Source organism: Chiloscyllium plagiosum, unplaced genomic scaffold (genome assembly GCF_037043375.1).
Source record: "Chiloscyllium plagiosum isolate Xiang-an unplaced genomic scaffold, Cpla_swu_hap1 HiC_scaffold_24, whole genome shotgun sequence".
In the NCBI taxonomy this organism is placed as follows: domain Eukaryota; kingdom Metazoa; phylum Chordata; class Chondrichthyes; order Orectolobiformes; family Hemiscylliidae; genus Chiloscyllium; species Chiloscyllium plagiosum.
Genome location: NW_028270162.1, coordinates 18,254,231 through 18,276,382, shown reverse-complemented (window position 1 = coordinate 18,276,382; position 22,152 = coordinate 18,254,231). Strand labels below are relative to the sequence as shown.

The following is a 22,152-nucleotide window of genomic DNA, read 5'->3' as shown; positions in this document are numbered from 1 at the left end:
GCACCACACACTCTCTCCTGTACCAGCACCGCTCACTCTCCCCTGTACCAGCACTGCGCACTCACCCCTGTACCAGCTTCATACTCTCTCATGGACCAGCACCGCACACTCTCTCCTGTACCAGCTTCACACTCTCTCCTGTACCAGCTTCACACACTCTCCTGTACCAACACCACACACTCTCTCCTGTAACAGCTTCACACTCTCTCCTGTACCAGATTCACACACTCTCTCTGTACCAGCATCGCACACTCGCTCCTGTGCCAGCTCACACTCTCTCCTGTACCAGATTCCCGCTCTCCCCTGTACCAGCTCACACTCTCTCCTGTACCAGATTCCCGCTCTCCCCTGTACCAGCTCACACTCTCTCCTGTACCAGCTTCACACTCTCCCCGGACCAGCTTCACACTCTCTCCTGTCCAAGATTCACAATCTCCCCTGTACCAGCTTCACACTCTCCCCTGCATCAGCACCACATTCTCTCTCTTGTACCAGCACCGTGCACTCTCTCCTGTACCAGCTTCAAACTCTTTCCTGTACCAGCTCCATACTCTCTCCTGTACCAACACCATGCACTCTCTCCTGTACCAGATTCACACTATCCCCTGTACCAGCACCGCGCACACTCTCCCGTACCAGCTTCACACTCTCCCCTGTACCAGCTCCACACTCTCCCCTGTATCAGCTCCACACTCTCTCCTGTACCAGCACTGCACACTCTCTCTTGTATCATCTTTACACTCTCTCCTGTACCAGCACTGCGCACTCTCTCCGTACCAGCTTCACAATCTCTCCTGTACCAGCTCACACTTTCCCCTGTACCAGTCTCACACTCTCTCCTGTACCAGCTTCACACTCTCTCCTGTACCAGCTCACACTTTCCCCTGTACCAGCACCGCACACCCTCTCTTGTACCATCTTTACACTCTCTCCTGTACCAGCACCGCACACTCCCTCCGTACCAGCTTCACACTCTCTCCTGTACCAGATTCACACACTCTCTCTGTACCAGCACTGCACACTCGCTCCTGTGCCAGCTCACACTCTCTCCTGTACCAGATTCCCGCTCTCCCCTGTACCAGCTCACACTCTCTCCTGTACCAGCTTCACACTCTCCCCGGACCAGCTTCACACTCTCTCCTGTCCAAGATTCACAATCTCCCCTGTACCAGCTTCACACTCTCCCCTGTATCAGCACCGCATTCTCTCTCCTGTACCAGCACCGCGCACTCTCTCCTGTACCAGCTTCAAACTCTTTCCTGTACCAGCTCCATACTCTCTCCTGTACCAACACCATGCACTCTCTCCTGTATCAGCTTCACACTATCCCCTGTACCAGCACCGCGCACACTCTCCCGTACCAGCTCCACACTCTCTTCTGTACCAGCTCCACACTCTCTCCTGTACCAGTACCGCGCACTCTCTCTTGTATCATCTTTACACTCTCTCCTGTACCAGCACCGCACACTCTCTCCGTACCAGCTTCACACTCTCTCCTGTACCAGCTCACACTTTCCCCTGTACCAGCCTCACACTCTCTCCTGTACCAGCTTACACTCTCCCCTGTACCAGCTCACACTTTCCCCTGTACCAGCCTCACACTCTCTCCTGTACCAGCACCGCACACTCTCTTCTGCATGAGCACCGCACACTCTCCCCTGTACCAGCACCGCACCCCCTCTCCTGTACCAGCTTCACAGACTCTCTTGTACCAGCTCCACAATCTCTCCGGTACAAACACCATGCACTCACTCCTGTACCAGCTTCACACTCTCTCCTGTACCAGCTTCACACTCTCCCCTGTGCAAGATTCACAATCTCCCTGTACTAGCGTCACATTCTCCCCTGCATCAGCACCGCATACTCTCTCCTGTACCAGCACCGCACAGTCCCTCCTATACCAGCTTCACACTCTCTCATGGTCCAGCACTATGCACTCTCTCCTGCACCAGCTTCACACTCTCTCATGGTCCAGCACCGCACACTCTCTCCTGTACCAGCACCGCGCACTCTCTCCTGTACCATCACCGCACTCTCTTGTTTACCAGCACCGCACCCTTCCCTGTACCAGCACTGCACACTCTCGCCTGTACAAGCTTCACACTCTCGCCTGTACCAGGACCGCACACTCTCGTGTACCAACACCTTGCACTCTCTCCTGTACCAGCTTCACACTTTTCCTGGACCAGCTTCACACTCTCTCCTTTACCAGCTTCACGTTCTCTCCTGTAACAGCACCACACACTCTCTCCTGTAACAGCATCACACACTCTCCCCTGTACCAGCACCGCACACTCCCCTCTGTACCAGCACCTCACACTTTCTCCTGTACCAGCACCGCACACTCTCACCTGTACCAGCTTCACACTCTCTCCTGTACCAGCACCGCACACTCTCTCCTGTATCAGCTTCACACTCGTTCCCTGTACCAGCACCGTACACTCTCCTGTACCAGCTTCACACTCTCTCCTGTACCATCTTTACACTCTCTCCTGTACCAGATTCCCACTCTCTCTAGTGCCAGTTCACACTCTCTCCTGTACCAGCTTCATACTCCCTCCTTGTACCAGCTCACACTCTCTCCTGTACAAGATTCACAATCTCCCATGTACCGGCTTCACACTCTCCCCTGTATCGGCACCGCATACTCTCTCCTGTACCAGCACCGCGCACTCTCTCTTGTACCAGCTCCACACTCTCTCCTGTACCAGCGCCGCACCCCCTCTCCTGTACCAGCTCCACACTCTCTCCTGTACCAGCATCACAGACTCTCTTGTACCAGCTCCACAGTCTCTCCACTACCAACACCGTGCACTCTCTCCTGTACCAGCTTCACACTCTCTCCTGTACCAGCAGCGCATACTCTCTCCTGTACCAGCAGCGCACACTCTCTCCTGCATGAGCACCGCACACTCTCCCCTGTACCAGCACCGCACTCCCTCTCCTGTACCAGCTTCACAGACTCTCTTGTACCAGCTCCACAATCTCTCCGGTACCAACACCATGCACTCACTCCTGTACCAGCTTCACACTCTCTCCTGTACCAGCTTCACACTCTCTCCTGTACCAGCATCACAGACTCTCTTGTACCAGCTCCACAGTCTCTCCACTACCAACACCGTGCACTCTCTCCTGTACCAGCTTCACACTCTCTCCTGTACCAGCAGCGCATACTCTCTCCTGTACCAGCAGCGCACACTCTCTCCTGCATGAGCACCGCACACTCTCCCCTGTACCAGCACCGCACTCCCTCTCCTGTACCAGCTTCACAGACTCTCTTGTACCAGCTCCACAATCTCTCCGGTACCAACACCATGCACTCACTCCTGTACCAGCTTCACACTCTCTCCTGTACCAGCTTCACACTCTCTCCTGTACCAGCTTCACACTCTCTCCTGTATAAGATTCACAATCTCCCTGTACTAGCTTCACATTCTCCCCTGCATCAGCAACGCACACTCTCTCCTGTACCAGCACCGCGCACTCCCTCCTGTACCAGCTTCACACTCTGTCATGGTCCAGCACCGTGCACTCTCCTGTACCAGCTTCACACACTCTCCTGTACCAGCTTTACATGCTCTCCTGTACCACCACCACACACTCTCTCCTGTACCAGCAATGCACACTCTCTCCTGTACCTGCTTCACACTCACACCTGTACCAGCTTCACACTCTCTCCAGAGGCAGCGCCGCACACTCTCTGCTGTACCAACACCACACACTCTTACCTGTACCATCTTCACATTCTCTCATGTACCAGCTTCATATTCTCTCCTGTACCTGCTTCACACTCTCTCCTGTACCAGCATCACACATTCTCCTGTACCAGCTTTACATGCTCTCCTGTACCACCACCGCACACTCTCACCTGTACCAGCACCGCACACTCTCTCCGGTACCAGCTTCACACTCACTCCTGTACCAGCTTCACACTCTCTCCTGAACCAGCTTCACACACTCTCCTGTACCAACACCACACACTCTTAGCTGTACCAGCTTCACACTCTCTCATGTACGAGCACTACACACTCTCACCTGTACCAGCTTCACACTCTCTTCTGTACCTGCTTCACACTCTCTCCTGTACCAGCTTTATATGCTCTCCTGTACCAGCACCGTGCACTCTCTCCTGTACCAGCACTGCACACTCTCTCCTGTACCAGCACCATGCACTCTCTCCTGTACCAGCTTCACACTCTCTTCTGTACCAGCTTCACACACTCTCCTGTACAGCTTCACACTCTCACCAGAGGCAGCGCCGCACACTCTCTCCTGTACCAGCTTCAAACTCTCTCCGTACCAGCTTCACACTCTCTCCTGTACCAGCACCGCACACTCCTGTACCAGCTCCACACTCTCTTCTGTACCAGCTGCGCACACTCTCTCCTGTACCAGCAGCGCACACTCTCTCCTGTACCAGCAGCGCACACTCTCTCCTGTACCAGCACCGCACACTCTCCCCTGTACCAGCACCGCACACTCTCTCCTGTACCAGCACCGCACCCCCTCTCCTGTACCAGCACCGCACCCCCTCTCCTGTACCAGCACCGCACCCCCTCTCCTGTACCAGCTTCACAGACTCTCTTCTACCAACTCCACAGTCTCTTTGGTACCAACACCATGCACTCACTCATGTACCAGCTTCACACTCTCCCCTGCATTAGCACCGCATACTCTCTCCTGTACTAGCACCGCACACTCTCTCCTGTACCAGCTTCACACTCACTCCTGTACCAGCTTCACACTCTCTCATGGTCCAGCACCGCACACTCTCTCCTGTACTAGCACCGCACACTCTCTCCTGTACCAGCTTAACACTCTCTCATGGTCCAGCACCGCACACTCTCTCCTGTACCAGTACCGCACACTCTCTCCTGTACCAGCTTCACAATCTCTCGTGGTCCAGCACCGCATACTCTTTCCTGTACCAGCACCGCACACTCTCTCCTGTACCAGCACCGCACACTCTCTCCTGTACCAGCTTCACACTCACTCCTGTACCAGCTTCACACTCTCTCCAGAGGCAGCGCCGCACACTCTCTGCTGTACCAGCACCGCATACTCTCTCCTGTACCAGCTTCACACTCTCTCCCTGTACCAGCTCACACTCTCTCCTGTACAAGATTCACAATCTCCCCTGTACCAGCTTCACACTCTCCCCTGTATCGGCACTGCATACTCTCTCCTGTACCAGCACCGCGCACTCTCTCCTGCACCAGCACCGCACTCTCTCCTGTACCAGCACCGCACACCCTCTCTAGTACCAGCTCCACACTCTCTCCTGTACCAGCGCTGCACCCCCTCTCCTGTACCAGCTTCACAGACTCTCTTGTACCAGCTCCACAATCTCTCTGGTACCAGCTTCACACTCTCTCCTGTACAAGATTCACAATCTCCCTGTACTAGCTTCACATTCTCCCCTGCATCAGCACCGCATACACTCTCCTGTACCAGCACCGCACACTCCCTCCTATACCAGCTTCACACTCTCTCATGGTCCAGCACCGTGCACTCTCTCCTGTACCAGCTTCACACTCACTCCTGTACCAGCTTCACACTCACTCATGGTCCAGCACCGCATACTCTCTCCTCTACCAGCTTCACACTCACTCATGGTCCAGCACTGCATACTCTCTCCTGTACCAGCTTCACACTCTCCTCTATATCAGCTTCACACTCTCCCCTGTACCAGCACCGCACACTCCCTCCTGTACCAGCTCCACACTCTCTCATGGTCCAACACTATGCACTCTCTCCTGTACCATCACCGCACTCTCTTGTGTACCAGCACCGCACCCTTCCCTGTACCAGCACTGCACACTCTCTCCTGTACAAGCTTCACACTCTCTCCTGTACCAGGACCGCACACTCTCCTGTACCAATACCTTGCACTCTCTCCTGTACCAGCTTCACACTCTCTCCTGGACCAGCTTCACACTCTCTCCTTTACCAGCTTCACGTTCTCTCCTGTACCAGCACCGCACACTCTCTCCTGTATTAGCAACACACACTCTCCCCTGTACCAGCACCGTGCACTCTCCCCTGTACCAGCACTGCACACTCCCCTCTGTACCAGCACCTCACACTTTCTCCTGTACCAGCACCGCACATTCTCACCTGTACCAGCTTCACACTCTCTCCTGTACCAGCACCGCACACTCTCTCCTGTACCAGCTTCACTCTCTCCTGTACCAGCACCGCACACTCTCTCCTGTATCAGCTTCACACTCGTTCCCTGTACCAGCACCGTACACTCTCCTGTACCAGCTTCACACTCTCTCCTGTACGAACAACACACATTCTCTCCTGTACCACCTTCGCACTCTCTCCAGTACCAGCTCACAATCTCCGCTGTACCAGCTCCACACTCTCGCCTGTAGCAGTTTCACACTCTCTCCTGTACCAGCACCGCACACTCTCTCCTGTACCATCTTTACACTCTCTCCCTGTACCAGCTCACACTCTCTCCTGTACAAGATTCACAATCTCCCCTGTACCGGCTTCACACTCTCCCCTGTATCGGCACCGCATACTCTCTCCTGTACCAGCACCGCGCACTCTCTCCTGCACCAGCACCGCACTCTCTCCTGTACCAGCACCGCACACCCTCTCTTGTACCAGCTCCACACTCTCTCCTGTACCAGCTTCACAGACTCTCTTATACCAGCTCCACAGTCTCTCCGGTATCAACGCCGTGCACTCTACCCTGTACCAGCACTGCACCCCCTCACCTGTACCAGCTTCACAGACTCTCTTGTACCAGCTCCACAATCTCTCCGGTACCAACACCATGCACTCACCTCTGTACCAGCTTCACACTCTCTCCTGTACAAGATTCACAATCTCCCTGTACTAGCTTCACATTCTCCCCTGAATCAGCACCGCATACACTCTCCTGTACCAGCACCGCACACTCCCTCCTGTACCAGCTTCACACTCTCTCATGGTCCAGCACCGTGCACTCTCTCCTGTACCAGCTTCACACTCACTCCTGTACCAGCTTTACATGCTCTCCTGTACGAGCTTCACACTCACTCCTGTACCAGCTTCACACTCTCTCCTGTACCAGCTTTACATGCTCTCCTATACCAGCTTCACACTCTGTCATGGTCCAGCACCATGCACTCTCTCCTGTACCAGCTTCACACTTTCTCCTGTACCAGCTTCACACACTCTCCTGCACCAGCTTTACATGCTCTCCTGTACCAGCACCGCACACTCTCTCCTGTACCAGCACCGCACACTCTCTCCTGTACCAGCACCGCACACTCTCTCCTGTACCAGCACCACACACTCTCTCCTGTACCAGCACCGCACACTCTCCTATACCAGCTTCACACTCACTCCTGTAGCAGCCTCACACACTCTCCTGTACCAGCACCGCACACTCCTGTACCAGCTTCACGCTCTCTCATGGTCCTGCACCGCACACTCTCTCCTGTACCAGCTTCACACTCTCTCCTGTACCAGCTTCACACACTCTCCTGTACCAGCTTTACACTCTCTCATGGACCAGCACTGCATACTCCCTCCAGGACCAGCTTCACACTCTCTCATGTACCAGCAACACACAATCTCTCCTGTACCAGCTTCACACACACTCCTGTACCAGCTTTACATGCTCTCCTGTACCAGCTTCACCCTTTCCCCTGTACTAGCTCCACACTCTCCCCTGTATCAGCACTGCACACTCTCTCTTGTACCTGCACCACACGCTCTCACCTGTACCAGCACCACACCCTCTCTTCTGTACCAGCTTCACAGTCTCTCTTGTACCAACACCATGCACTCTCTCCTGTACCAGCTTCACACTCTCCCCTGTACCAGCTTCACACTCTCTCCTGTACAAGATTCACAATCTCCCCTGTGCCAGCTTCAGACTCTCCCCTGTAGCAGCATTGCACAGTCTCTCCTGTACCAGCAGCGCACACTCTCTCCTATACCGGCTTCACACTCTCTCCTGTACCAGCACCGCACACTCTCTCCTGTACCAACATGTGCACTCTCTCTCTTATAGCAGTTTCACACTCTCTCCTGTACCAACACCGTGCATTCTATCGTGAACCAGCACCACACCCTCTCTCCTGTATCAGCACCGCACCCTCTCTTCTGTACCAGCTTCACAGTCTCTCTTGTACCAGCTCCACACTCTCTCCTGTACCAACACCATGCACTCTCTCCTGTACCATCTTCACACTCTCCCCTGTACCACCTTCCCACTCTCCCTGTACCAGCAGCGCATACTCTCTCCTGTACCAGCTTCACACTGTCTCCTGTACCACATTCACACTTTGCCGTGCACCAGCACCACACACTCTCTCCTGTACCAGCTTCACACTCTCCCCTGTACCAGCTTCACACTCTCTCATGAACCAGCACCACACACTCTCTCCTGTACCAGCTTCACACTCTCCCCTGTACCAGCTTCACACTCTCTCCTGTACCAGCACCGCACACTCCCTCCGTACCAGCTTCACACTCTCTCCTGTACCAGCTTCACACTCTCTCCTGTACCAGATTCACACACTCTCTCTGTACCAGCACTGCACACTCCCTCCGTACCAGCCTCACACTCTCTCCTGTACCAGCTTCACACTCTCTCCTGTACTAGCACATACTTTCCCCTGTATCAGCCTCACACTCTCCCCTGTACCAGCTCCACACTCTCTCCTGCAACAACACCATGCACTCTCCCATGTACCAGATTCAAATTCTCCTCTATACCAGCTTCACACTCTCCCCGGTACCAGCACCGCGCACTCTCTCCTGTACCATCACTGCACTCTCTTGTGTACCAGCACCGCACTCTTCCCTGTACCAGCATTGCACACTCTCTCCTGTACCAGCTTCACACTCTCTCCTGTACCAGGACCGCACACTCTCGTGTACCAACACCATACACTCTCTCCTGTACCACTTCACACTCTCTCCCGGACCAGCTTCACGTTCTCTCCTGTACCAGCACCGCACACTCTCTCCTGTACCAGCACCACACACTCTCTCCTGTACCAGCTTCACGTTCTCTCCTGTACCAGCACCGCTCACTCTCCCCTGTACCAGCACTGCGCACTCACCCCTGTACCAGCTTCACACTCTCTCATGGACCAGCACCGCACACTCTCTCCTGTACCAGCTTCACACTCTCTCCTGTACCAGCTTCACACACTCTCCTGTACCAACACCACACACTCTCTCCTGTAACAGCTTCACACTCTCTCCTGTACCAGATTCACACACTCTCTCTGTACCAGCATCGCACACTCGCTCCTGTGCCAGCTCACACTCTCTCCTGTACCAGATTCCCGCTCTCCCCTGTACCAGCTCACACTCTCTCCTGTACCAGATTCCCGCTCTCCCCTGTACCAGCTCACACTCTCTCCTGTACCAGCTTCACACTCTCCCCGGACCAGCTTCACACTCTCTCCTGTCCAAGATTCACAATCTCCCCTGTACCAGCTTCACACTCTCCCCTGCATCAGCACCACATTCTCTCTCTTGTACCAGCACCGTGCACTCTCTCCTGTACCAGCTTCAAACTCTTTCCTGTACCAGCTCCATACTCTCTCCTGTACCAACACCATGCACTCTCTCCTGTACCAGATTCACACTATCCCCTGTACCAGCACCGCGCACACTCTCCCGTACCAGCTTCACACTCTCCCCTGTACCAGCTCCACACTCTCCCCTGTATCAGCTCCACACTCTCTCCTGTACCAGCACTGCACACTCTCTCTTGTATCATCTTTACACTCTCTCCTGTACCAGCACTGCGCACTCTCTCCGTACCAGCTTCACAATCTCTCCTGTACCAGCTCACACTTTCCCCTGTACCAGTCTCACACTCTCTCCTGTACCAGCTTCACACTCTCTCCCGTACCAGCTCACACTTTCCCCTGTACCAGCACCGCACACCCTCTCTTGTACCATCTTTACACTCTCTCCTGTACCAGCACCGCACACTCCCTCCGTACCAGCTTCACACTCTCTCCTGTACCAGATTCACACACTCTCTCTGTACCAGCACTGCACACTCGCTCCTGTGCCAGCTCACACTCTCTCCTGTACCAGATTCCCGCTCTCCCCTGTACCAGCTCACACTCTCTCCTGTACCAGCTTCACACTCTCCCCGGACCAGCTTCACACTCTCTCCTGTCCAAGATTCACAATCTCCCCTGTACCAGCTTCACACTCTCCCCTGCATCAGCACCACATTCTCTCTCTTGTACCAGCACCGTGCACTCTCTCCTGTACCAGCTTCAAACTCTTTCCTGTACCAGCTCCATACTCTCTCCTGTACCAACACCATGCACTCTCTCCTGTATCAGCTTCACACTATCCCCTGTACCAGCACCGCGCACACTCTCCCGTACCAGCTCCACACTCTCTTCTGTACCAGCTCCACACTCTCTCCTGTACCAGTACCGCGCACTCTCTCTTGTATCATCTTTACACTCTCTCCTGTACCAGCACCGCACACTCTCTCCGTACCAGCTTCACACTCTCTCCTGTACCAGCTCACACTTTCCCCTGTACCAGCCTCACACTCTCTCCTGTACCAGCTTACACTCTCCCCTGTACCAGCTCACACTTTCCCCTGTACCAGCCTCACACTCTCTCCTGTACCAGCACCGCACACTCTCTTCTGCATGAGCACCGCACACTCTCCCCTGTACCAGCACCGCACCCCCTCTCCTGTACCAGCTTCACAGACTCTCTTGTACCAGCTCCACAATCTCTCCGGTACAAACACCATGCACTCACTCCTGTACCAGCTTCACACTCTCTCCTGTACCAGCTTCACACTCTCCCCTGTGCAAGATTCACAATCTCCCTGTACTAGCGTCACATTCTCCCCTGCATCAGCACCGCATACTCTCTCCTGTACCAGCACCGCACAGTCCCTCCTATACCAGCTTCACACTCTCTCATGGTCCAGCACTATGCACTCTCTCCTGCACCAGCTTCACACTCTCTCATGGTCCAGCACCGCACACTCTCTCCTGTACCAGCACCGCGCACTCTCTCCTGTACCATCACCGCACTCTCTTGTTTACCAGCACCGCACCCTTCCCTGTACCAGCACTGCACACTCTCGCCTGTACAAGCTTCACACTCTCGCCTGTACCAGGACCGCACACTCTCGTGTACCAACACCTTGCACTCTCTCCTGTACCAGCTTCACACTTTTCCTGGACCAGCTTCACACTCTCTCCTTTACCAGCTTCACGTTCTCTCCTGTAACAGCACCACACACTCTCTCCTGTAACAGCATCACACACTCTCCCCTGTACCAGCACCGCACACTCCCCTCTGTACCAGCACCTCACACTTTCTCCTGTACCAGCACCGCACACTCTCACCTGTACCAGCTTCACACTCTCTCCTGTACCAGCACCGCACACTCTCTCCTGTATCAGCTTCACACTCGTTCCCTGTACCAGCACCGTACACTCTCCTGTACCAGCTTCACACTCTCTCCTGTACCATCTTTACACTCTCTCCTGTACCAGATTCCCACTCTCTCTAGTGCCAGTTCACACTCTCTCCTGTACCAGCTTCATACTCCCTCCTTGTACCAGCTCACACTCTCTCCTGTACAAGATTCACAATCTCCCATGTACCGGCTTCACACTCTCCCCTGTATCGGCACCGCATACTCTCTCCTGTACCAGCACCGCGCACTCTCTCTTGTACCAGCTCCACACTCTCTCCTGTACCAGCGCCGCACCCCCTCTCCTGTACCAGCTCCACACTCTCTCCTGTACCAGCATCACAGACTCTCTTGTACCAGCTCCACAGTCTCTCCACTACCAACACCGTGCACTCTCTCCTGTACCAGCTTCACACTCTCTCCTGTACCAGCAGCGCATACTCTCTCCTGTACCAGCAGCGCACACTCTCTCCTGCATGAGCACCGCACACTCTCCCCTGTACCAGCACCGCACTCCCTCTCCTGTACCAGCTTCACAGACTCTCTTGTACCAGCTCCACAATCTCTCCGGTACCAACACCATGCACTCACTCCTGTACCAGCTTCACACTCTCTCCTGTACCAGCTCACACTTTCCCCTGTACTAGCTCCACACTCTCCCCTGTATCAGCACTGCACACTCTCTCTTGTACCTGCACCACACGCTCTCACCTGTACCAGCACCACACCCTCTCTTCTGTACCAGCTTCACAGTCTCTCTTGTACCAACACCATGCACTCTCTCCTGTACCAGCTTCACACTCTCCCCTGTACCAGCTTCACACTCTCTCCTGTACAAGATTCACAATCTCCCCTGTGCCAGCTTCAGACTCTCCCCTGTAGCAGCATTGCACAGTCTCTCCTGTACCAGCAGCGCACACTCTCTCCTATACCGGCTTCACACTCTCTCCTGTACCAGCACCGCACACTCTCTCCTGTACCAACATGTGCACTCTCTCTCTTATAGCAGTTTCACACTCTCTCCTGTACCAACACCGTGCATTCTATCGTGAACCAGCACCACACCCTCTCTCCTGTATCAGCACCGCACCCTCTCTTCTGTACCAGCTTCACAGTCTCTCTTGTACCAGCTCCACACTCTCTCCTGTACCAACACCATGCACTCTCTCCTGTACCATCTTCACACTCTCCCCTGTACCACCTTCCCACTCTCCCTGTACCAGCAGCGCATACTCTCTCCTGTACCAGCTTCACACTGTCTCCTGTACCACATTCACACTTTGCCGTGCACCAGCACCACACACTCTCTCCTGTACCAGCTTCACACTCTCCCCTGTACCAGCTTCACACTCTCTCATGAACCAGCACCACACACTCTCTCCTGTACCAGCTTCACACTCTCCCCTGTACCAGCTTCACACTCTCTCCTGTACCAGCACCGCACACTCCCTCCGTACCAGCTTCACACTCTCTCCTGTACCAGCTTCACACTCTCTCCTGTACCAGATTCACACACTCTCTCTGTACCAGCACTGCACACTCCCTCCGTACCAGCCTCACACTCTCTCCTGTACCAGCTTCACACTCTCTCCTGTACTAGCACATACTTTCCCCTGTATCAGCCTCACACTCTCCCCTGTACCAGCTCCACACTCTCTCCTGCAACAACACCATGCACTCTCCCATGTACCAGATTCAAATTCTCCTCTATACCAGCTTCACACTCTCCCCGGTACCAGCACCGCGCACTCTCTCCTGTACCATCACTGCACTCTCTTGTGTACCAGCACCGCACTCTTCCCTGTACCAGCATTGCACACTCTCTCCTGTACCAGCTTCACACTCTCTCCTGTACCAGGACCGCACACTCTCGTGTACCAACACCATACACTCTCTCCTGTACCACTTCACACTCTCTCCCGGACCAGCTTCACGTTCTCTCCTGTACCAGCACCGCACACTCTCTCCTGTACCAGCACCACACACTCTCTCCTGTACCAGCACCGCTCACTCTCCCCTGTACCAGCACTGCGCACTCACCCCTGTACCAGCTTCACACTCTCTCATGGACCAGCACCGCACACTCTCTCCTGTACCAGCTTCACACTCTCTCCTGTACCAGCTTCACACACTCTCCTGTACCAACACCACACACTCTCTCCTGTAACAGCTTCACACTCTCTCCTGTACCAGATTCACACACTCTCTCTGTACCAGCATCGCACACTCGCTCCTGTGCCAGCTCACACTCTCTCCTGTACCAGATTCCCGCTCTCCCCTGTACCAGCTCACACTCTCTCCTGTACCAGATTCCCGCTCTCCCCTGTACCAGCTCACACTCTCTCCTGTACCAGCTTCACACTCTCCCCGGACCAGCTTCACACTCTCTCCTGTCCAAGATTCACAATCTCCCCTGTACCAGCTTCACACTCTCCCCTGCATCAGCACCACATTCTCTCTCTTGTACCAGCACCGTGCACTCTCTCCTGTACCAGCTTCAAACTCTTTCCTGTACCAGCTCCATACTCTCTCCTGTACCAACACCATGCACTCTCTCCTGTACCAGATTCACACTATCCCCTGTACCAGCACCGCGCACACTCTCCCGTACCAGCTTCACACTCTCTTCTGTACCAGCTCCACACTCTCCCCTGTATCAGCTCCACACTCTCTCCTGTACCAGCACTGCACACTCTCTCTTGTATCATCTTTACACTCTCTCCTGTACCAGCACTGCGCACTCTCTCCTGTACCAGATTCACACTATCCCCTGTACCAGCACCGCGCACACTCTCCCGTACCAGCTTCACACTCTCCCCTGTACCAGCTCCACACTCTCCCCTGTATCAGCTCCACACTCTCTCCTGTACCAGCACTGCACACTCTCTCTTGTATCATCTTTACACTCTCTCCTGTACCAGCACTGCGCACTCTCTCCGTACCAGCTTCACAATCTCTCCTGTACCAGCTCACACTTTCCCCTGTACCAGTCTCACACTCTCTCCTGTACCAGCTTCACAGACTCTCTTGTACCAGCTCCACAGTCTCTCCACTACCAACACCGTGCACTCTCTCCTGTACCAGCTTCACACTCTCTCCTGTACCAGCAGCGCATACTCTCTCCTGTACCAGCAGCGCACACTCTCTCCTGCATGAGCACCGCACACTCTCCCCTGTACCAGCACCGCACTCCCTCTCCTGTACCAGCTTCACAGACTCTCTTGTACCAGCTCCACAATCTCTCCGGTACCAACACCATGCACTCACTCCTGTACCAGCTTCACACTCTCTCCTGTACCAGCTTCACACTCTCTCCTGTACCAGCTTCACACTCTCTCCTGTATAAGATTCACAATCTCCCTGTACTAGCTTCACATTCTCCCCTGCATCAGCAACGCACACTCTCTCCTGTACCAGCACCGCGCACTCCCTCCTGTACCAGCTTCACACTCTGTCATGGTCCAGCACCGTGCACTCTCCTGTACCAGCTTCACACACTCTCCTGTACCAGCTTTACATGCTCTCCTGTACCACCACCACACACTCTCTCCTGTACCAGCAACGCACACTCTCTCCTGTACCTGCTTCACACTCACACCTGTACCAGCTTCACACTCTCTCCAGAGGCAGCGCCGCACACTCTCTGCTGTACCAACACCACACACTCTTACCTGTACCATCTTCACATTCTCTCATGTACCAGCTTCATATTCTCTCCTGTACCTGCTTCACACTCTCTCCTGTACCAGCATCACACATTCTCCTGTACCAGCTTTACATGCTCTCCTGTACCACCACCGCACACTCTCACCTGTACCAGCACCGCGCACTCTCTCCGGTACCAGCTTCACACTCACTCCTGTACCAGCTTCACACTCTCTCCTGAACCAGCTTCACACACTCTCCTGTACCAACACCACACACTCTTAGCTGTACCAGCTTCACACTCTCTCATGTACGAGCACTACACACTCTCACCTGTACCAGCTTCACACTCTCTTCTGTACCTGCTTCACACTCTCTCCTGTACCAGCTTTATATGCTCTCCTGTACCAGCACCGTGCACTCTCTCCTGTACCAGCACTGCACACTCTCTCCTGTACCAGCACCATGCACTCTCTCCTGTACCAGCTTCACACTCTCTTCTGTACCAGCTTCACACACTCTCCTGTACAGCTTCACACTCTCACCAGAGGCAGCGCCGCACACTCTCTCCTGTACCAGCTTCAAACTCTCTCCGTACCAGCTTCACACTCTCTCCTGTACCAGCACCGCACACTCCTGTACCAGCTCCACACTCTCTTCTGTACCAGCTGCGCACACTCTCTCCTGTACCAGCAGCGCACACTCTCTCCTGTACCAGCAGCGCACACTCTCTCCTGTACCAGCACCGCACACTCTCCCCTGTACCAGCACCGCACACTCTCTCCTGTACCAGCACCGCACCCCCTCTCCTGTACCAGCACCGCACCCCCTCTCCTGTACCAGCACCGCACCCCCTCTCCTGTACCAGCTTCACAGACTCTCTTCTACCAACTCCACAGTCTCTTTGGTACCAACACCATGCACTCACTCCTGTACCAGCTTCACACTCTCCCCTGCATTAGCACCGCATACTCTCTCCTGTACTAGCACCGCACACTCTCTCCTGTACCAGCTTCACACTCACTCCTGTACCAGCTTCACACTCTCTCATGGTCCAGCACCGCACACTCTCTCCTGTACTAGCACCGCACACTCTCTCCTGTACCAGCTTAACACTCTCTCATGGTCCAGCACCGCACACTCTCTCCTGTACCAGTACCGCACACTCTCTCCTGTACCAGCTTCACAATCTCTCGTGGTCCAGCACCGCATACTCTTTCCTGTACCAGCACCGCACACTCTCTCCTGTACCAGCACCGCACACTCTCTCCTGTACCAGCTTCACACTCACTCCTGTACCAGCTTCACACTCTCTCCAGAGGCAGCGCCGCACACTCTCTGCTGTACCAGCACCGCATACTCTCTCCTGTACCAGCTTCACACTCTCTCCCTGTACCAGCTCACACTCTCTCCTGTACAAGATTCACAATCTCCCCTGTACCAGCTTCACACTCTCCCCTGTATCGGCACTGCATACTCTCTCCTGTACCAGCACCGCGCACTCTCTCCTGCACCAGCACCGCACTCTCTCCTGTACCAGCACCGCACACCCTCTCTAGTACCAGCTCCACACTCTCTCCTGTACCAGCGCTGCACCCCCTCTCCTGTACCAGCTTCACAGACTCTCTTGTACCAGCTCCACAATCTCTCTGGTACCAGCTTCACACTCTCTCCTGTACAAGATTCACAATCTCCCTGTACTAGCTTCACATTCTCCCCTGCATCAGCACCGCATACACTCTCCTGTACCAGCACCGCACACTCCCTCCTATACCAGCTTCACACTCTCTCATGGTCCAGCACCGTGCACTCTCTCCTGTACCAGCTTCACACTCACTCCTGTACCAGCTTCACACTCACTCATGGTCCAGCACCGCATACTCTCTCCTCTACCAGCTTCACACTCACTCATGGTCCAGCACTGCATACTCTCTCCTGTACCAGCTTCACACTCTCCTCTATATCAGCTTCACACTCTCCCCTGTACCAGCACCGCACACTCCCTCCTGTACCAGCTCCACACTCTCTCATGGTCCAACACTATGCACTCTCTCCTGTACCATCACCGCACTCTCTTGTGTACCAGCACCGCACCCTTCCCTGTACCAGCACTGCACACTCTCTCCTGTACAAGCTTCACACTCTCTCCTGTACCAGGACCGCACACTCTCCTGTACCAATACCTTGCACTCTCTCCTGTACCAGCTTCACACTCTCTCCTGGACCAGCTTCACACTCTCTCCTTTACCAGCTTCACGTTCTCTCCTGTACCAGCACCGCACACTCTCTCCTGTATTAGCAACACACACTCTCCCCTGTACCAGCACCGTGCACTCTCCCCTGTACCAGCACTGCACACTCCCCTCTGTACCAGCACCTCACACTTTCTCCTGTACCAGCACCGCACATTCTCACCTGTACCAGCTTCACACTCTCTCCTGTACCAGCACCGCACACTCTCTCCTGTACCAGCTTCACTCTCTCCTGTACCAGCACCGCACACTCTCTCCTGTATCAGCTTCACACTCGTTCCCTGTACCAGCACCGTACACTCTCCTGTACCAGCTTCACACTCTCTCCTGTACGAACAACACACATTCTCTCCTGTACCACCTTCGCACTCTCTCCAGTACCAGCTCACAATCTCCGCTGTACCAGCTCCACACTCTCGCCTGTAGCAGTTTCACACTCTCTCCTGTACCAGCACCGCACACTCTCTCCTGTACCATCTTTACACTCTCTCCCTGTACCAGCTCACACTCTCTCCTGTACAAGATTCACAATCTCCCCTGTACCGGCTTCACACTCTCCCCTGTATCGGCACCGCATACTCTCTCCTGTACCAGCACCGCGCACTCTCTCCTGCACCAGCACCGCACTCTCTCCTGTACCAGCACCGCACACCCTCTCTTGTACCAGCTCCACACTCTCTCCTGTACCAGCTTCACAGACTCTCTTGTACCAGCTCCACAATCTCTCCGGTACCAACACCATGCACTCACCTCTGTACCAGCTTCACACTCTCTCCTGTACAAGATTCACAATCTCCCTGTACTAGCTTCACATTCTCCCCTGAATCAGCACCGCATACACTCTCCTGTACCAGCACCGCACACTCCCTCCTGTACCAGCTTCACACTCTCTCATGGTCCAGCACCGTGCACTCTCTCCTGTACCAGCTTCACACTCACTCCTGTACCAGCTTTACATGCTCTCCTGTACGAGCTTCACACTCACTCCTGTACCAGCTTCACACTCTCTCCTGTACCAGCTTTACATGCTCTCCTATACCAGCTTCACACTCTGTCATGGTCCAGCACCATGCACTCTCTCCTGTACCAGCTTCACACTTTCTCCTGTACCAGCTTCACACACTCTCCTGCACCAGCTTTACATGCTCTCCTGTACCAGCACCGCACACTCTCTCCTGTACCAGCACCGCACACTCTCTCCTGTACCAGCACCGCACACTCTCTCCTGTACCAGCACCACACACTCTCTCCTGTACCAGCACCGCACACTCTCCTATACCAGCTTCACACTCACTCCTGTAGCAGCCTCACACACTCTCCTGTACCAGCACCGCACACTCCTGTACCAGCTTCACGCTCTCTCATGGTCCTGCACCGCACACTCTCTCCTGTACCAGCTTCACACTCTCTCCTGTACCAGCTTCACACACTCTCCTGTACCAGCTTTACACTCTCTCATGGACCAGCACTGCATACTCCCTCCAGGACCAGCTTCACACTCTCTCATGTACCAGCAACACACAATCTCTCCTGTACCAGCTTCACACACACTCCTGTACCAGCTTTACATGCTCTCCTGTACCAGCTTCACCCTTTCCCCTGTACTAGCTCCACACTCTCCCCTGTATCAGCACTGCACACTCTCTCTTGTACCTGCACCACACGCTCTCACCTGTACCAGCACCACACCCTCTCTTCTGTACCAGCTTCACAGTCTCTCTTGTACCAACACCATGCACTCTCTCCTGTACCAGCTTCACACTCTCCCCTGTACCAGCTTCACACTCTCTCCTGTACAAGATTCACAATCTCCCCTGTGCCAGCTTCAGACTCTCCCCTGTAGCAGCATTGCACAGTCTCTCCTGTACCAGCAGCGCACACTCTCTCCTATACCGGCTTCACACTCTCTCCTGTACCAGCACCGCACACTCTCTCCTGTACCAACATGTGCACTCTCTCTCTTATAGCAGTTTCACACTCTCTCCTGTACCAACACCGTGCATTCTATCGTGAACCAGCACCACACCCTCTCTCCTGTATCAGCACCGCACCCTCTCTTCTGTACCAGCTTCACAGTCTCTCTTGTACCAGCTCCACACTCTCTCCTGTACCAACACCATGCACTCTCTCCTGTACCATCTTCACACTCTCCCCTGTACCACCTTCCCACTCTCCCTGTACCAGCAGCGCATACTCTCTCCTGTACCAGCTTCACACTCTCTCCTGTACAAGATTCACAATCTCCCCTGTGCCAGCACCACACACTCTCCCCTGTACCAGCTTCACACTCTCTCCTGTACCAGCACTGCACACTCTATCCTGTACCAGCACCGCACACTTTCTCCTGTACCAGCACTGCACACGTTCTCCTGTACTAGCTCCACACTCTCCCTTGTACCAGCACCGCACACTCTCTCCTGTAGCAGTTTCACAACTCTCTCCTGTACCAACACCGCACACTCTCCCCTGTACCAGCACTGCACACTCTCTCCTGTACCAGCACCGCACACGTTCTCCTGTACCAGCTTCACACTCTCTCCTGTACCTGCACCGCAAACTCTCTGCTGTACCAGCTTCACAATCTCTCCTGTACCAGCACCGCACACTCTCCCCTGTATCAGCACTGCGCACTTCCGCCTGTACCAGCACCGCGCACTCTCTCCTGTACCAGCTTCACACTCTCTCCTGTACCAGCTTTACACTCTCTCATGGACCAGCACCGCATACTCTCTCCTGTACCAGCTTCACATTCTCTCATGTACCAGCACCACACAATCTTTCCTGTACCAGCTTCACACTCTCTCCTGTACCAGCGCCGCACACTCTCTGCTGTACCAGCACCGCACCCTTTCTCCTGTACCAGCTTCACACTTTCTCCTGTACCAGCACCACACACTCTCTCCTGTAGTGGTTTCACACTCTCTCCTGTACCAACACCGCACACTCTCCCCTGTACCAGCACCGCGCACTCTCTCCTGTACCAACACCGCACACTCTCTTCTGTATCAGCATCGCACACGTTCTCCTGTACCAGCCTCACACTCTCTCCTGTACCAGCACCGTGCACTCTCTCCTGTAGCAGTTTCACACTCTCTCCTGTACCAACACCGCACACTCTCTCCTGTACCAGCTTCATACTCTCTCATGTACCAGCACCATGCACTCTCTCCTGTACCAGCTTCATACTCTCTCCTGTACCAGCTTCATACTCTCTCCTGTACCAGCACCGCACACTCTCTCTTCTACCAGTGCCACACTCTCCTGTACCAGGTTCACACTCGCCCCTGCACCAGCACTGCACACTCTCTCATGTACCTGCACCGCACACTCTCCTGTACCAGCTTCACACTCTCTTCTGTACCTGCACCGCGCACACTCTCCTGTACCAACTTCACACTCTCTCATGTACCAGCACCGCACACTCTCTCCTGTACCAGCTTCATACTCTCTCATGTACCAGCACCACGCACTCTCTCCTGTACCAGCTTCATACTCTCTCCTGTACCAGCTTCATACTCTCTCCTGTACCAGCACTGCACACTCTCTCTTCTACCAGTGCCACACTCTCCTGTACCAGGTTCACACTTGCCCCTGCACCAGCACTGCACACTCTCTCATGTACCTGCACCGCACACTCTCCTGTACCAGCTTCACACTCTCTTCTGTACCTGCACCGCGCACACTCTCCTGTACCAACTTCACACTCTCTCATGTACCAGCACCGCATATTCTCTCCTGTACCAGCTTCATATGCTCTCCTGTACCAGCACCGCACACTCTCCCCTGTACCAGCTTCATACGCTCTCCTGTACCAGCACCGCACACTCTCTCTTCTACCAGTGCCACACTCTCTTGTACCAGGTTCACACTCTCCCCTGCACCAGCACTGCACACTCTCTCATGTACCAGCACCGCACACTCTCCTGTACCAGCTTCACACTCTCTTCTGTACCTGCACCGCGCACACTCTCCTGTACCAACTTCACACTCTCTCATGTACCGGCACCGCACACTCTCTCCTGTACCAGCTTCACACACTCTCTCCTGTACCAGCTTCACACTCTCATGTACCAGCACCACACACTCTCTCCTGTACCAACTTCACACTCTCTCCTGTACAAGCTTCACACACTCTCTTGTACCAGCTTCACACTTTCTCATTGACTAGCAACGTACACTCTCTCCTGTACCAGCTTCCCAGTCTCTCCTGTACCAACACCACACACTCTCTCCCTGTACCAGCACCGCACACTCTCTTGTACCAGCTTCATACTCTCTCCTGTACCAGCTTCACACTTTCTCATGGACCAACACCGTACACTCTCTCCTGTACCAGCTTCACACTCTCTCCTGTACCTGCACTGAACACTCTCTCCTGTACCAGCTTCACACTCTCCCCTGGACCAGCACTGCACATTCTCTCGTGTACCTAAACCGCGCACTCTCTCCTGTACCAGCACCATGAACTCTCTCTTCGACCAGCACTGCACACTCTCTCCCTGTACCAGCACCGCACACTCTCCAGTACCAGCTTAATACTCTCTCCTGTACCAGCTTCACACTCTCCCATGGACCAGCACCGCACACTCTGGGAAAGGCGAGAGTGTGCGGTGCTGGTACAGAGAGAGAGTGTGAAGCTGGTACAGGAGACAGTGTGTGGTGCTGCTACAAGAGGGTCTGTGAAGTTAGCACCAGTGAGGGCGTGTGGTGCTGGTTCAGGACAGAGAGTGTAGCTGGTACAGGGGAGAGTGTGCAGTCCTGTACCGGAGAGACTGTGCGGTGCTGGTACAGGGGAGAGTGTGAAGCTAGTACAGGAGAGAGTGC

The 22,152-nt window shown here is 54.5% G+C and overlaps 1 protein-coding gene across 1 annotated transcript in view; it reads right to left on the bottom strand.

The window, feature by feature from the left end:
* LOC122562579 (rabphilin-3A-like) overlaps nucleotides 1-22,152 on the bottom strand; it is a 311,952-nt gene that overhangs the window by 202,301 nt on the left and 87,499 nt on the right. The window lies entirely within an intron of this gene.